Raw genomic sequence first — 16947 nt, 5'->3', positions numbered from 1 at the left:
CTTTTAATTATTTCAAAATCTTTTACTTTAATTTCGAAAATTCTTCCCCTCTTCTCACATCCTTCTATTTAAGGACTAACACTCCTCCACTATCAACAATTCAAACTCTATCCCTCTTGATAAGTTCGAATTCTTCTCTTTCTACCTTCTCCTTCTATTCTTCTTTTCCTCTGACACCTCAAGAAATATCTATACTGTAACATAGAGGATTCCATACTTTTTTATTCTCTACTCTTTCATATGAGCAAGAGCAAAGACAAAGGCATCCTTGTTAAAGCTGATCCTGAACCTGAAAGGACCTTGAAGAGAAAGCTAAGAGAAGCTAAGGCACAACTCTCTCTAGAGGGCCTAACAGAGCTCTTCAAGGAGGAAGAAGCCATGGCAGCCGAAAACAATAATGCCAACAATGCAAGGAAGGTGCTTGGTGACTTTAGTGCACCTACTCCCGACTTCTATGGGAGAAACATCTCAATCCCTGCCATTGGAGCAAACAACTTTGAGCTTAAGCCTCAATTAGTTTCTCTAATGCAACAGAATTGCAAGTTTCATGGACTTCCATTGGAAGATCCTCATCAGTTTTTAGCTGAATTCTTGTAAATCTGTGACACTGTCAAGACCAATAGGGTTGATCCTGAGGTCTATAGACTTATGCTTTTTCCCTTTGCTGTAAGAGACAGAGCTAGAACATGGTTGGATTCACAACCTAAAGAAAGCCTAAACTCTTGGGAAAAGCTAGTTAATGCCTTCTTGGCAAAGTTCTTTCCACCTCAAAAATTGAGCAAGCTTAGAGTGGAAGTCCAAACCTTCAGACAGAAGGAAGGTGAATCCCTCTATGAAGCTTGGGAAAGATACAAGCAATTGATCAGAAGGTGCCCTTCTGACATGCTTTCAGAATGGAGCATCATAGGTATATTCTATGATGGTCTGTCTGAACTATCCAAGATGTCATTGGATAGCTCTGCTGGAGGATCTCTTCATCTGAAGAAGATGTCTGCAGAAGCTCAGGAACTCATTGAAATGGTTGCAAATAACCAATTCATGTACACTTCTGAAAAGAATCCTGTGAATAATGGGACAAATCAGAAGAAAAGAGTTCCTGAAATTGATACTCTGAATGCCATATTGGCTCAGAATAAAATATTGACTCAGCAAGTCAATATGATCTCTCAGAGTCTGTCTGGAATACAAGCAGCAACAGGTAGTACTAAAGAAGCTTCCTCTGAAGAAGAAGCTTATGACCCTGAGAACCCTGCAATGGAAGAGGTGAATTACATGGGAGAATCCTATGGAAACACCTATAATCCTTCATGGAGAAATCATCCAAATCTCTCATGAAAGGATTAACAGAGACCTCAATAAGGCTTCAACAACAGTAGTGGTGGAAGAAACAGGTTTAGCAATAGCAAGCCTTTTCCATCATCTTCTCAGCAACAAACAGGTTTATACGCTTTTTGGCATTGTTTTTAATATATTTTTAGTATATTTTAGTTAGTTTTATTATATTTTTATTAGTTTTTATTTAAAAATCACTTTTCTGGACTTTACTATGAGTTTGTGTATTTTTCTGTGATTTCAGGTATTTTCTGGCTGAAATTGAGGGACCTGAGCAAAAATCTGATTCAGAAGCTGAAAAAGGACTGCAGATGCTGTTGGATTCTGATCTCCCTGCACTCGAAGTGGATTTTCTGGAGCTACAGAAGCCCAATTAGTGCGCTCTTAATTGAGTTGGAAAGTAGACATCCTGGGCTTTCCAGCAATATATAATAGTCTATACTTTGTTCGAGATTTGATGGCCCAAACAGGCGTTCCAAGTCAGCTCAATAATTCTGGCATTTAACGCCAGAACTGGCACAAAAGCTGGAGTTAAATGCCCAAACTGGCACAAAAGCTGGCGTTTAACTCCAAGAAAAGTCTCTACACATGGAAGCTTCAATGCTCCACCCAAGCAAACACCTTGTGGGCCCGGAAGAAGATTTCTGCATTAATTACCTATTTCTGTAACCCTAGGCTACTAGTTTTCTATAAATAGGACCTTTTGCTATTGTATTTTCACACTTTCACATACCTTTTGATCTTTATGTTCATGTTCGGGGGCTGGCCTCACGGCCATGCCTGGACCTTTTGTTCTTATGTATTTTCAACGGTGGAGTTTCTACACACCATAGATTAAGGTGTGGAGCTCTGCTGTTCTTCATGAATTAATATAAGTACTATTGTTTTTCTATTCAACTCAAGTCTATTTCTTCTCCAAGATATTCACTCGCACCCAAAAACATGTTGAATGTGATGATTATATGAAACTCATCACCATTCTCACCTATGAATGCATGACTGACAACCACTTCCGTTCTACATGCAGACAAGCTTGAATGTGTATCTCTTGGGTTTCTAATCTAAGATTAGAACCTTCGTGGTATAGGCTAGAATTATTGGCGGCCATTCCTGAGATCCAGAATGTCTAAACCTTGTCTGTGGTATTCTGAGTAGGATCTGGAAAAGGATGACTGTGACAAGCTTCAAACTCGCGAGTGTTGGGCGTGTGACAGACGCAAAAGGATCAATGGATCCTTTTCCAACATGATCGAGAACCGACAGATGATTAGCCGTGCGGTGACAGCGTGCGTAGAACATTTTCACTGAGAGGACGGGAAGTAGCCATTGACAATGGTGATGCCCAACATAAAGCTTGCCATGGAAAGGAGTATGAATGATTGGAAGAAGGCAATAGGAAAGCAGAGGTTCAAGAGGAACAAAGCATCTTCATACGCTTATCCGAAATTCCTACCAATGAATTACATAAGTATCTCTATCTTTATTTTATGTTTTATTTATCTTTTAATTATCAATTCTCCATCACCATCTGAATCCGCCTGACTGAGATTTACAAGGTGACCATAGCTTGCTTCAAGCCGACAATCTCCGTGGGATCGACCCTTACTCACGTAAGGTATTACTTGGACGACCCAGTGCACTTGCTCGTTAGTTGTGCGGAATTGTGACAAAGTGTGATTCACATTTGAGAGCTCCAAGTCTTTGGCGCCATTGTTGATGATCACAATTTTGTGCACCAATCCGCTTGACTAATTCATCAATTAATTAAAGCTGCTCGAATTTGCCAATCTCTGTGGATACGATCCCACTCCACTGTGGGTTATTACTTAACGATAATTTTGGTGCGCTTGCCAAAAGAACTAATTCACCAATTTTTGAATGGGGTGTGAATTGGATTCATCATATATATATATTGATTAAAAATATAAAATCAAACATAACATGTCAATGCACATGGATATTTTATTTTTCTGGTCTCACATGAGTAGGTACCCAAATTCCAAATATTTTGTCAATGAAACACTGTACACTTTCATCTACCCAAGTTCCAACAGTTCCCCACACTTAATTGACACACAATCTCTAACTTAAGCTAACCAAAGATTCAATTTGGGGTAATTAATTTGTTTTTCCACTTAAGGCTAGTGATGTGATAAAATATAGAACAAAAGGGGATTAAAAAGGCTCAAAGTGGCGAATAAAGGTGATTGAAAGGGTAGACTATTTGGGATAAGTGTGGTAATAACAAATGATGGCCTCAATCATATACAAGCATGTAAATACTCTAAACAATGGACATATATAATGGAACAAAATATAGATTACAATCACAGAGAAGGAAACACACAAGAATAAAACAGCATGGTTAAATAATGTAACCATGTAATTAAGCTCAAATCTCACAGGTTGTGTGTTCTTAGCTATCAACCATGTTCCAAATTACAATCTTCAAACAAGTTTATCACAAAAGTTTTAATTTAAATTAGTAAAATACTATAAAAAGGGTCTTGAAAAGAAATTTATTACTTTAATCAAGTAGTGGTAAAATATGCACAAAATCAAACAAACATGCAATCAAACATGCAAATGCAACAACTAATTTAAGAAGGAAAATTAAATATTGGTGTTGAGAAGGAAATAACTAACCCATGGAAGTCAGGACCGACCTCCCCATACTTAAAGATTGCACTGTCCTTGGTGCATGCTGAGATGTGCAAGTGGACGAGTTGCTACAACTGATGCTTTTCTCCAAAGAATGTGCAGATTGACTTGTCGGTCGCACCATATAGAAGTTCTTCCTTTCCCTTCTTCGGTGGCCATCCTGAAAGAAGAAGAAAAAGAAGAAAAGTGACCCAAGAACAAAGATATAAAACAAATAAAATATGCTTGGGTTAATGCCAAATAATGAGGGTCTCAATTACATGGTAGCTACAACATGTAAGTGAGAAAATAGTAGAAGCAAATGGCATATCAATAGTGCGAAAATTGCAACAAAGGGGAAGAGTGTGGGTAATGAGGGACAATATAAATTCATGTCAATGCAAAAGAAACACAGGTATCATAAAAGATTGGCATTGACAGATAAATAATAGCACCCAACAGTGTAAAAACAAGTCACTGAGCACCAAAATAATACCAGAAAAGATACAACATTTGGATAAGAACATTTAACACCAATGGTAAAATAATAATTTAGAGAAGAAAATAAAAATATGCATAAAAATAAAATGCAATGAATGAAAGTATGCAAATAAATTAAGTAAAATAGAATGAAAGTAAAGAAGGATGAGAAGTTAAAGAGATGAAGAAGAAGAAAGTAAGAAAGGTGGAAGAAAGAAGGAGAAAAGAGAGAAGAAAGGAGAAGGGAATGAAAAACGGAACGTGACGCGTGCGCGGTCATCACGCGTATGCGTAAAAACAGAGACAGCCATGCGACGCGTAAGCGTCGCCCACGCTTACGCGTGGATGGCAAAAATCGCACAATGACGCGTGAGCGTCGGTCACGTGGATGTGTGATGACTCGCACGCTTCCAGCACAGTGGCTGCACAACTTTCTGTCCAATTCATCTTTTACGCCGATTTTTCTTTCCACGCGTACGAGTCGCTGACGCTTACGCGTGGATTGGCGATAACGTAGGGGATGCATACGCATGAGGCACGCATACGCGTGGGTCTGGTTGTGCGCCTAGCATGCCAGCCGCACGATTCCATCAGAACTCTCTGTTCGTTGGATGGAAGAGCCAAATTGAACTCGACGCCCACGCGTGGCCTACGCGCACGCATGGGTTGCCCATCTCTTTTTTTTAATGCAGTATGCAGAATGCAAAATGCAGATGCTGATGCAAGTATTATGAATAAACACTAAGAAAAATAGAATAAAATAAAACTTAAGAATAAAACAAAACAAAATAAAACTAAGACTGAAAAAGAACGATCATACCATGGTGGGTTGTCTCCCACTTAGCACTTTTAGTTAAAGTCCTTAAGTTGGACACTTGGTGAGCTCCTTGTCATGGTGGCTTATGCTTGAACTCATCCAGGAATCCCAACCAGTGTTTGTAATTCCAATAGCCTCCGGGATCCCACACTAGTTGCATAAAGCCTTCAAGCAAGTTAAAGCAAGTGACAAGGCTCTAAGAGTGTTGATTGCTAGAATGAATTCCGGGGTCCCAAACCTTGCTTTTGCACCTATCTTCTTGTTGATCATCATTTTTCCATTTGGGTGGTGAGAAATTGGAATTCTTACTGAGACATCCAAACAACTTCCTAGACCTATTCAATCGAGCTCTACATCAATCCTTGTACTTCAATTTGGAGCATGCAACTGTATTGAACCTTGCATGACAACTTTTACCACTAACCATCTCCCTCTTACTCTTATAGCCACAAAGAGCTCTAAGTTGCCCATCCGTCTCAAGCAAAGCATATTCAAGTGGGCTAATTAAGCTTAGAGATGAAAGATTTACCCACTTGAATGAAGGAATGGATGGTGATGGCTTTGGGGGAGAGGTCTCCAACAACTTTCGCAAGGTGATTTCCAGCTCCATTCCTTTGAGCTCTTCCTTGACAACTTCCACCTCTTTGCAAGCTTCTTCAATTTCAACCTCTCCCTTTTGTTCAATGGGAGAAGGTTCAATTATAGGTGAAAGCTCATGAATTATTGAACCTATCTCATGATCAACCACTTCCAAGTCTTCAACCATGATATGCCTTGGAGGTTATACACCCTCCTCAACATCAAATTCAAATGTCTTGGAAGGAGGCTCTTTGACTTGACTTTCCTATAGAGGTTCCGCATCTCCTAGGTCTTCAACCACTTCCTCTTCTTCAATAATTCCGACTTTCTCCACTTGCTCTAGTACAAAATCCAGCTCCTCCTTGTTGATTTCCACCTCTTGATAATGTTCGTCAAGGGTCTCTACTACCTTCACCTTTAGGGTCTCCTCTAGCCTCTTGTGAAGTATGAGATCCATTTCATCCCTAAGACGATCCCTTCTCTCTTGTTCCATGTCACTAGCATAATTGGGATCGTGTTGCTCTTGGATTGATGGATGTGGGTGCTTTTCCATGGAGGGCGGTGATGGGATGGAGAGATCATTATGTGGTTGAAAAGGAGGTGCACTAGAGCTTGAGGGTTGATTGTTGGGAGTATTCAATGATCCAATATGTGAGGCGAGAGCTTGTAAAGCAGAGGTCAGACTGTTTAAGGTAGAGTTAAGTGTGTTCTCCATGGTCTTTTGTCTTTGGTGAATGACACTAAGAGTGTTGTTATCCAATGGAGGTTGGGGTGGATAGGAGGGTTCATAAGGCTCATAGGGTGGTTGGTATGATGGATAAGGGTTAGGGTCATATGGAGGTGAATGGTGGAAAGGGGCTTGTGAGTGTGGTGGTTCAAAGCTATGTTGAGGAGGTGGTTCATAAGCATATGGTAGAGCTTGTTGGTAACTACAAGGGGGTCCACTATATTCATCATCTTGGTACGCACCCTGAAATGGCTCTTGACCATAGTAATTTGGTGGGGGTTGGTTGTCACGAAGAGGTCCACCAGAACTATTGTCTTGGTATGCATCATAGAATGGTTGCTGGTTATAGCGCATTGGAGGGGGTTGTTGCCAAGAGGGTTGATCAAATCCTTGTGGCTCCTCCCATCTTTGATTGTTCCAACCTTGATGCATGTTCTCATTATAGCGTCCATTTCCTGCAGCATAATTAGAACTAAACTCATAGGCAAAGGGGTGAGAATTCATAGCAGCAAGTAAAAATAAAAACTAATAAAAATTAAAGAAAATAAATTCCTAAAACTAGAAACACTAATAAAGAAACGAAAAAGTAAATATTTACAATAACCAATAATAAAGCACACGTTTGCAATTCCCCGGCAACGGCTCCATTTTGACGAATAGATTTTTGTTAGTAAAGAATTTTGCAAATAAATTCCCATTGCAAGTATAGTTTCTAAACCAACAAAGAATCCTTTCGTACAAAAATTTGTTTGTCACTAAAGCAAACCCAATAAAAATAATAACCGAAGTATTTAAACCTCAGGTCGTCTCTCAAGGAATTGCAGTGAGGTGTATTTATTATTGGTTATAGAAGATTATCTTTTTGGGGTTTTTGAATAAGGAACAAGAAAAAGTAATTTGTAAGAATTAAATTAATAACTAATAAAGCTTTTAGCAAGGTATGAAAACTGGACGTCCTATCCTAGTTATCCTTATCAATTGTGATGAGAATTGTTCATTACTCCCACTTAGTTAACCCTTACTAAATAAAAGAAAGTCAAGTGGACTAATCAACTTGATTCCTCAAGTCCTAGTCAACTCCTAAGGAAAAACTAGCTTTAGAGGGATCCAAACCAACCAGAAAATTCCAATTATCAATCAACAAAGGATTTTGATAACTCAAGTGTCTCCAATTAATCAATTCAAGCTAAGAATGTAAAAAGTTAAATTAAAATCATAAATATGAAATACCTCAAATTGCATTAAATAAGAAAATCAATTCTAACATGGAGTTCATAAACCAAATTGACAACATAAAGTAATCAACAAGGAAAAGAAATAAACTAGAAAGCTAGAACAAATAAAAGTAGAAAAGAAATTAAATTAAAGGAACATTGAACCTGGCATTGAGAAGAAATAAACCTAAAGCTAAGAGAAATCCTAAAACCTAGAGAGACGAGAGATCCTCTTTCTCTAGAAAACTACATCTAAAACCTAAATTGTGAATAATGAGAAGTTGTATCAATGAATTCCTTGATTCCCCCACTTTGTAGCCTCTAATATGTGTTTTCTGGGCCAAAAACTGGGTCAAAAACAGCCCAGAAATCGCTCTGATACGTCCAGCACGTGGCTCTGTCACGCGTACGCGTCGCCCTCGCGTACGCGTCGTTTGTCTGCCGCACTATCCACGCGTAAGCGTCATCCACGCCTATGCGTCACCTAACAGCAAGGCAACTATGGCAAATTATATATCATTTCGAAGCCCCAGATGTTAGCTTTCCAACGCAACTAAAAGCGCTTCATTTGGACTTATGTAGTTCAATTTATGGTTAGTTTAGTACGAAGAGGTCAGGCTGGACAGCTTTAGTAATTCCTTCAATTTCTTGTATTCCTTCCACTTTTGCATGCTTCCTTTCCATCCTCTAAACCATTCCTGCCCTATACACCCTGAAATCACTTAACACACATATCAAGGCATTGAATGGTAATAAGAGAGGATTAAACATAGCAAATTTAAGGCCAAAGAAGCATGTTTTCAATTATAGCACGAAATTAGGAAGGAAAATGTAAAACATGCGAATTATATGAATAAGTGTGAGTTTAGTGGATAAAATCCACTCAATTAAGTACAAAATGTACCACAAAATAGTGGTGCATCACTCCAGCTCCTCAATTTCAGCCAGAAAATACCTGAAACTACATAAAAATACAAAAACTTATAGTAGAATCCAAAAATGTGAATTTAACACTAAAACCTGTAAAAAATTAATAAAAACTAAACAAAACATATTAAAAACTTTATGAAAACAATACGAAAAAGCGTATAATTACACAGGGGTTTTGCGATTTTAGAAAAATCTTTTATGAACCTCCTGTAAAATCCTGCATGTCATAGGAAACTTCTGATTGCCTTGACATTATTGGGTGGTGGTAATTTTTCAATCACTTCCACCTTAGCTTGATCTACTTCTATTCCCTTGTTTGAAATTCGATGCCAAAGAACAATGCCTTCAGTCACCAGGAAGTGGTGATAAACCCCAATTTTGTGGTTTATCTTATGCTTAATTTGGGGGATTTTATTAACTTTTCTCACATTTATTCAATGAAATAGCATGGTTTTGTAATTCTCCCTTGATTTGTGCTTGAGTATAAAAACATGCTTTTTAGGCCCTTAAATTAGTGATTTTGATTCACTTTAATTCCGTTCGATGCCTTGATGTGTTTGCTGAGTGATTTCAGGTTCATAAGGCAAGTATTGGATGGAAAAAATAAGGAGGAAAGCATTGAAAGTGGAGAATACATGAAGAAACAAAGATTGGGAATGCACCAATGGACGGGCACGCATACAAGGCGTGCACGTGCAAAAGTGGTTTTACATAGAGACGCGCATGCGTACATGCTGCGTCCGCGCGGATGAAGAATTTACCAATCGACGCGCACGCGCACATGACGCGCACGCGCCGATACTCTCACATGGCCCACTTGAAGGCAAAACGCTGGGGGCAATTTCTGAGCTACCCTGGCCCAAATCCAACTTGTTTCTGAGTGTATTTCATGCAGAATTGAAGTCCAAGCAAAGGGGGAGCAATTTTTTAGTAGCTTAGCATCATGTAGGTTAGTTTCTAGAGAGAGAATCTCCCACTTCTCTCTAGAATTAGGTTAGGTTAATCCATCTTAGATCTAGGCATGATTTCTTGATTTCATCTTGTTTCCTTTACAATTTCTTGTTCTACTACTCTATTCTTCTTAGTTCTCTTGTCAATTTTACCTTTATGACTCTTTTATGTTTATGGATGCTCATGTTGGATTTTGTTTACTTTTAATGAAATTGAATGTTTGATGCCCTTTTGATGATGATTTGGATTGTTGATTTACTTTTCTTGCAATTGGTAGTTGGTAGATTTACTATTTTTTTTTGCACTTTTACCATGCTTCCTTTTATGCATTCCAAGTGTTTGACAAAATGCTTGGTTGGTCTTTAGAGTAGATTTTGAGCATTCTTGGCTTGGAAAGAGTAATTAGGCAATCTTGAGTCATGAAAACCCAACTCATGTTGGTGATCTAGAGTTGTTAGTTAATATTATTTCCATTGACTCTAATCTTTTGCTAATTCAATTAGTGAGTTGATTAGGACACTTGGATTGAGATTAACTAGTCTTGTTTGACTTTCTCTCATAGAAGATAACTTATACCTTCTTCTAATGTTGGAGATGACGAAATAGGATAAATTCTTGTTAATTATTGTTATGATTAGTGACTAGGATAGAAAGCCTATGATCTCAAACCTTGCCATGAATGTCTCTCTTTATTACTTGCCTTCTTTAAATATTTGCTTGATTTACTTTTCTTGTCATTTACTTTATCGCCACTTTTATCAACCAAACCCCTTGTTCTTCATAGCCAATAATTGAGCACTTCATTGCAATTCCTTGTGAGACGACCCAGAGTCTAAATACTACATTTAATTTTTATTTGGGGTTTGTACTTGTGACAAAACCATATTTTAATTTGATGTGAGAGTTGTTTGTTGGTTTGGAGCTATGCTTACAACAAAATTCTTCTTTCTATAAGAGAAATTCCTATCCAACACGATTCTTTCGTATCAAGTGGCATTTCTCCCAATTTAGAACTAGGTTTGTCTCTTGTCATCTTTTCAGAACCAGGGCCAGATGATCAAGACAGGAGTCAAACGAGTCTCTAAAAATAGAGAATTCATCCATGAATACTTCAAGGAACTTCTCTACCTTATCAGAGAAGATGGATAACATACATCTTTGAAAGGTGGCAGGTGCATTACACAGGCTAAATGGCATTCGCCTGTAGGCAAAAACGCTAGATGGGCATGTGAATACTGTCTTTTCTTGATCCTGTGGATCCATTGCTATTTAATTGTACCCGGAATATCCATCCAAGAAATAATAAAAAGCATGCCCTGCTAGTCTTTCTAGCATTTAGTCAATGAATGGTAAAGAAAAGTGATCCTTTATGGTGGCGTCATTGAGTCTTCTATAGTCAATGCACATACGCCACCCTGTAACTGTCCTTTTAGGGATTAGTTCATTCTTTTCATTATGAACCACTGTCATGCCTCCCTTCTTGGGTACAACTTGGACAGGGTTCATCCCCAGGGACTGTCAAAAATGGGATAAATAATCCCAGCCTCCCAGAGCTTAGTGACTTCCTTTTGCACTACTTCCTTCATAGCCGGATTCAATCGCCTTTGTGGTTGCACCACTGGTTTGGCATTATCCTCCAGCAGGATTTTATGCATGCATTGGGCTGGGCTAATGTCCTTAAGGTCATTTATAGTCCACCAGGGAATCAATGAGGTCAATGCTCATGCATTCCTCAGGGACATCTGGATGCTGCATAGCTTTGACAGCATTTAGTACGAACTTCTTCTCATTGACTCTCAGGGTTACTTTCCCCTTTTCAACATCAATGAGGGTCCGTCCCGTAACTAGGAAGGGTCTCCCTAGGATAAGGGATGGACTCTTGTGCCCTTCCATATACAGCACCACGAAGTCAGTAGGAAAAGCAAATGGTCAAACCCTAACAATCATGTCTTCAATCACGCCTGATAGTATATTAATGGAACCATCAGCAAGCTGAAGGCATATGCGGGTTGGTTTGACTTCCTCAGTCAAACAGAGCTTCTATATTAAAGAAGCAGGTATTAGGTTGATGCTTGCTCCAAGGTCACATAGAGCTGTCCTTGCACAAGCATCACCTAGAGTACATGGTATCATAAAGCTTTCAGGATCCTTAAGTTTCTCTGGTAAGCTGTTCTGAATTATTGCACTGCATTCTTCAGTGAGGAGGACTGTTTCTGTCTCTCTCCAATCCTTCTTATGACTTAAGATGTCCTTCATGAACTTATCATAAGAAGGTATCTATTCAAGAGCCTCTACAAAAGGGATCTTGATCTCTAATGTTCTGAGATAATCCGCAAAGCGCGCAAACTGTTTATCCTTTTCCTTTTGACAGAGTTTCTGAGGAAATAGAATCTTAGCCTTATACTCATCAATCTTGGTTGATAGAGACCGAATGCCATGTGTGTTGGAAGGGGAGTTACTAGCTTGCTTAGGAGGGTTGTTATCAATATGTGTCTGACCTCCCGTGCTTGGGCATTCAACGCCCTTGTTGCTGCCCCCTTCCTGGCATTTGACGCCAGGGGCATCACTCCCTTGTGGGTGTTCAACGCCAAGGGTGCTGCCTCCTTGGGCATTTGAATGCCCAATCTCTGCCCTTTATTGGTGTTCAACGCCAGGAGTGATACCTTCTTGGGCATTTGAATGTCCAAAGTTGTCTTGTGCAGAGATCTGGTTATCTTCTGTCAGTTGTTTTTTTCTAACCTCTTGTTGTTTTGAGGTTGGGTATTCAAGGCTTTCCCACTCCTTAGTTGAATAGCATGGCATTCATCTGTTATCTGCTTAGATAACTGCTGCCTTATTTGACTTAACTGAGCTTCTACATTTCTGTTAGAAGCTTGGGTTTCTCATAAAGCCTCTTGTAATTCCAGTATTTACTGGGTAAGGGCGTGTAGTTGCTGAGTCAATGGGCTATCTTGCTCTGAAGGGTTAGGTTTAGTAGATATTTCCTTAACCTCTCCTTTCATAGAAGTCTCAGTAGATGAGTACAGATGTTGATTAGTGGCAACTGTCTCAATGAGCTCTTGAGCTTCTTCAATGGTCTTTTTCATGTGTATGGAACCACCAACAGAGTGATCCAAATATATTCTAGCCATGTTTGAAAGTCTATAATAAAAGATGTCTAATTGTACCCATTCTGAAAATATTTCAGTGGGACATTTCCTTAGCATCCTCATATACCTTCCCCAGGCATCATAAAGAGATTCATCATTTCAATGAATAGAATCACATAAATTGTCCAATTGCAAATATTTCCTTATATATACATATATCAGTGGTAACATATAAGGTACCAAAAATATGTACATTGGTGGTGCATGAATCCCCACACTTTCGTACAACTGTACCAGCAAGTGCACTGGGTCGTCCAAGTAATACCTGAGCGAGTCAGGGTTGATCTGTTTTGAAGCAAGCTATGGTTATCTTGCAGGTCCTAGTCAGGCAAAATTAGAAGTTGTTGGATTAAGACATGGGCAATCAGTAATAGAAATATTGCATAAATTACTTTTTATATTAGAAAGGAATCAGTAATAGGGATATGTTGAAGGATTGGAGTTGCTTTGTCTTTCTAAATTAACTCTGGTAGTACTGTCTCTTTGCTTGTGAATGACTTCTTCTATGGCAGGCTGTATGTGATCAACGCCATTGGCTGTGATCATTAGTCTCCTGTGCTTCAGATCAAACGCCATTGGCCGTGGTCTTCCAATCTGAACGAGGGTAAAGCTCTAGCAGTTCGTTCTCTTGGCGATCCTACTTAAAACGCCACAAACAAGGTCAAATCTTCCAGACCAGAGAATACTACTTTTTTAGGTTCTAGCCTCTACCACAGAGATCCTAATCTCTCTGGAAATTTCCTAAACTGGTGTCTCGAGAAGTCCCCAACGAAGTCATGGATTAGCCGTGTGAGAGATGTATAAACATAGCTGGTGGTTCGCGCTTTCTAGTCATATATTCACACGAACCCAAGTAGACACGGGTGTTTGTCAGGCATGCTGTCTTAATATGATGAACAGAGCTGATTGTCACTGATCATCCTATTCACCATGTTGAAGAACGAGTATACATCTTAGAATTAGATCAAACACGGATCGAAGAGAAACAGTAATACTTTGATAAATTCATAGGACTCAGCAGGCTCCTCCTCTAAACCTAGGAGGTTTAGAAACTCATACTGAAAGAAAAATACAATCGTAAAATGAAAATATGGTGTAAAGTGGATGAATATGGGCGAAGATCCCTAATACAGAATGATCTTCTACTTTAAATACTAAACTAATGACTAGTAAGGGTAAAATAGTCTTTCTAGTGCTAAAATCCACTTCTGGGGCCCACTTGGTGAGTGTTTGGGCTGCGATTTGATGAGATCCACGTGCTAGAAGACCTCTAGAGCATTGAACGCTGGCTAGGGGGTCCTCTCTGGGTGTTTGGATGCTGGTCCCTGTTCTTTGAGCGTTGGATGCCTGGAAGAGGGCAGGAAATTGATGTTGGACGCCAGTTTTGGACCTTCTAATCCAAAGCAAAGCATAAACTCTTATATATTGCTGGAAAGCTCTGAAAGTAAGCTTTTCATAGCCATTAAAAATTCTCCATTTGGACTTCTGTAGCTCCAAAAAAGCTCTTCCGACTGAAAGGAGGTCAGATTCGGACAGCATCTGCAGTGCTTTCTCTGTCCCTGAATCAGACTTTTGCTCCAGCTCCTCATTTTCAGGTAGAAAATACCTGGAACTTCATAAAAACACAAAAACTCATAGTAGAATCCAAAAATATAAATTTAACACTAAAACCTGTAAAAACTTAATAAAAGCTACACAAAACATACTAAAAACTATATGAAAACAATACCAAAAAGCGTATAAAATATTCGCTCATCAAGTGGCATCACTGAACACTCGCAAAAATGGTACAATGGACTGAGCATACTCCCAGTCTGAATCAGAAGGTACACCTCTCCCTTTTCCTCTACTCATCTCTCCTGCATATGTATTGTCTTTCAAAGCAAGCTACTCAAATGCTTTGCGATGCTTCAATGATACCTCTAATATTTGATAAGTAGAGTTCCACCTAGTCTCAACATCCATGCAAGGCAAGCCTTTATATTGATTTTTTTCTAGTTCAACACACTTTTGAAACCTAATGGCTCTAGATGGGAAAGATCTAACATATTTTACTACACTACGAATCCTTAAGACTGATTCATCGATCTTTTTCAACCCTTCTTTTACAATTAAGTTTAGAATATGTGCATAACACCTCATGTGAATAAAGTCACCATTCAAAAAAATGCTATTCCAAGAACTTAATCGCTGCTTCAGATATTTAATTGCGACATCATTAGACGATGCATTATCAACTGTCACACTAAATACCCGATTCAAATTTCATTTATTTAAACAAGATTCAATTGTCGTTCCTATGACCTCTCCTGAATGACTTGTCACTTGGCAAAAATTAAGTATTTTTTTTTATGTAATTTCCAATCTAAATCCACAAAGTGTGCTGTCAAACTCATATAAGTAAAATTTTGAATTGAAGTCCAAGTGTCAATTGCTAAACATACTCTACCACAATTTGCCGAGAGAAAATCTTGCAACTTCATCTTCTCTTTAGCATAAAGAGCTCCAATGTCACGTGCTAATGTAGTCCGTTAAGGAACTTTGAATCTTGGTTGTAGGGCATGCACAAATCTTTGGAATTTTGGGCTCTCAACAAAGCAAAATGGTAGTTTTTCTCTTATAAACATTTTTACAAGTGCCTTTCGAGCCTCTTCTCAGTCAAATTTGGAAGCACTAGGTGAATTTAAAATACCACGCTCATCTATAGTCGGTGTGATCGTTGTTTTTCTTCTTTTGCTTGCATCTTATCAAATGACCACCCATTGAACTGGTTCCATTCCCATATTATATTAAGCTACCACAATATTTTCATTTAGACTTCTTTTCGATAGCATTCTCTACATCAAAATGATCCTAAACAGCTAACTGATTTTTAAGAACGCCTAACGATAGAGAAGATGGTTAAGTACTAACGGACATCCTTGCTACTTCAATATTACTATTATCAGTCATCTTACTCTGTATATAAAGTAAGGTACATAACTCAAAATTTAGTGCCAATCATACTAAAATTAACACAAACTAATCCAATATGAAAATGACAGATTCTATTTTCTACATAGATCAAAACTAGTCAATTATAACAGAAGAAAAATGATATCCAAAGATTTCAAACTTATCCAACTTGAATATCAAATTAATAATTATCTTGCATTAAATAAGTAGTTTTGCTAATTGCTATGAAATAAACTAGAAACTGCAGCCAATGCTATTAACAGCAGAACAGAAATAATTCAAATTAAAAAACTAGAAACAGCAATACTGCTAACAGCAGAACAGAAACAAAAGCCAATGCAAATCTATAGAACAATAAAGTAAAAAATTTAAATAAACTAGAAACTAAAGCAACTAAAGCAGCAATGAAATAATTTAACCATAATCTTTGTCCAAGGCAACAACACACTCCACCAATAACTAGATCTGTATTAAGTCACAACTTACAACAACACAAACCTTTTATTCCATTATTCAATCTTCTATAGTCTTTAATTTCCAATCTGGCTTAAAAATATATAACCTTTCTGCATTTGGGTAATTTCATCTCAAATACCACACAGTTCCAGGAAAAATTTCAAAGTGCATTGCATTCTAGATTTATACAATTCATCAAGAGGTAGAAATCAATGTGCATTCTAGTTTCACAAATCAAGTTCATATTAATAGTGAATGCGTGAATTGAAGCTCCTTTGTTGGATAGTTACGTATCATCAAAGATTAACTATTGCCAAATGGCTTCTTTTACATCAGATTCTTTCCCGAGTGAATCAATCAATCAAATATATATGAGATTATTTACCAGTACTAATCAACTTATTAAGTAACTATCAACTAATTATAAAGCAATTATCAACTGATTAAAAAAATTAAATACAAAAGAAGCACGAGAAGAGGCAAATGGTACTAACCCTGTGACCCAGAGGCAAGAAGTACGAGTAGAGACGAATGGAAAGTAAAAGAACTGGAAGCTCGCACCTATGACGGCAAGTCAGTGACGGTGAAACCAAAGGATGACTATGGCGAACAAGTAAGGAGAAGACCAAAGGCAGAAGAAGAGAAATAGAGAAAAGGCCATTGAACGGTTGAAGGAGACAACATGGTACCGGTGCCAGTTGCCTGCTTCAGTGCCAG

General features: G+C 38.3%; 1 non-coding gene across 1 annotated transcript; it reads right to left on the bottom strand.

Moving 5' to 3' along the window:
* Window positions 1-780: 780 nt before the first annotated feature.
* On the bottom strand, window positions 781-888 carry LOC148573548 (small nucleolar RNA R71). Its single transcript, XR_015905813.1, has one exon. It is a non-coding gene; the product is annotated as a small nucleolar RNA R71 (small nucleolar RNA).
* Window positions 889-16947: the final 16059 nt, after the last annotated feature.

The sequence above is a fragment of the Arachis ipaensis genome, chromosome B2 (assembly GCF_059453495.1).
Source record: "Arachis ipaensis isolate K30076 ecotype BB chromosome B2, ASM5945349v1, whole genome shotgun sequence".
NCBI classification, from domain to species: domain Eukaryota; kingdom Viridiplantae; phylum Streptophyta; class Magnoliopsida; order Fabales; family Fabaceae; genus Arachis; species Arachis ipaensis.
The sequence above is the reverse complement of the archived record's forward strand: the minus strand, read 5'-3'. Positions and strand labels throughout refer to the sequence as shown.